We start from the raw sequence: 909 nt of genomic DNA on the forward strand, positions 1-909 counted from the left end.
TAGGAAAGGATTATGTGAACTTTATAGTTAAAGACTTCAATAATTTGGATCTACCGTTTGTGGGTGAGTTTATTGTTTTGACTTTGTATGATTAAGGGGGAAAAAACAAATTAGTGGAATTTATTACAAAAGGAAAAAGGGAATGAATACATAACTAGATGGCGTTGTTATAAAATATATACATTTTTAACAATAATGCTCACTTCAACTCGATCTGAAAGAAATCGATTTTAAAAACTATATTTAAAAACATATTAATATAAGTTGTTTTGCTTGAATCAGAAATCACAAAGGTAGTCATTATTGCCAACCTTGCCTTTTTTTCGGCTCGAAGGACCAATTAATATTCTTTTGAAACTGTTGAATCGTATTGGTCAAATATTCTCAGCAAACTACGTTTATGTCGCACAGACCACAACTTTTGAAGTGATGACCTTGACGAGACTAATGACCTTGAGCTGTCAAGATAATTGTATGCGAAGTCGTAAATTATGAAAGGTCTAATAATATTCAGACCTTAAAACTATATTTCCAGACCTTGTTGACCGCAACACTACACCGCGTATGCCGTGGCACGATGTAGGCGTGGTTGTACAACAAGAGGCCGCCCGCGACGTCGCTCAACACTTTATACAACGTTGGAATGCGGTCAAATTAGAGAAATACAGGTAATATGAACACAAGCATATATCACGGCATTTGGATGGATATGATGGATTATTTTTTTTTAAATATTTTACAGACAAAACTTTAGTTACCCATATTTGTTACCGAAGATAAATAGCGAAATAAAACCGTTGCAAGGTTTGAAGGAATTGCTCAATATTGATATTAACAATGCGTCTTGTCAAGTAAGTTAATTTTCCTCACTCTTATAATTCTATCCACTTTAAGTATAGAGAATACTTC

At 33.7% G+C, this 909-nt stretch overlaps 1 long non-coding RNA gene across 1 annotated transcript; it reads left to right on the plus strand.

The window, feature by feature from the left end:
* LOC106110184 lies at positions 1-903 on the plus strand. The gene is made up of 3 exons (XR_001226060.1): positions 1-63; positions 536-668; positions 743-903. It is a non-coding gene; the product is annotated as an uncharacterized LOC106110184 (long non-coding RNA).
* Positions 904-909: the final 6 nt, after the last annotated feature.

Source organism: Papilio polytes, unplaced genomic scaffold (assembly GCF_000836215.1).
Source record: "Papilio polytes unplaced genomic scaffold, Ppol_1.0 DF820826.1, whole genome shotgun sequence".
Lineage (NCBI taxonomy): Eukaryota > Metazoa > Arthropoda > Insecta > Lepidoptera > Papilionidae > Papilio > Papilio polytes.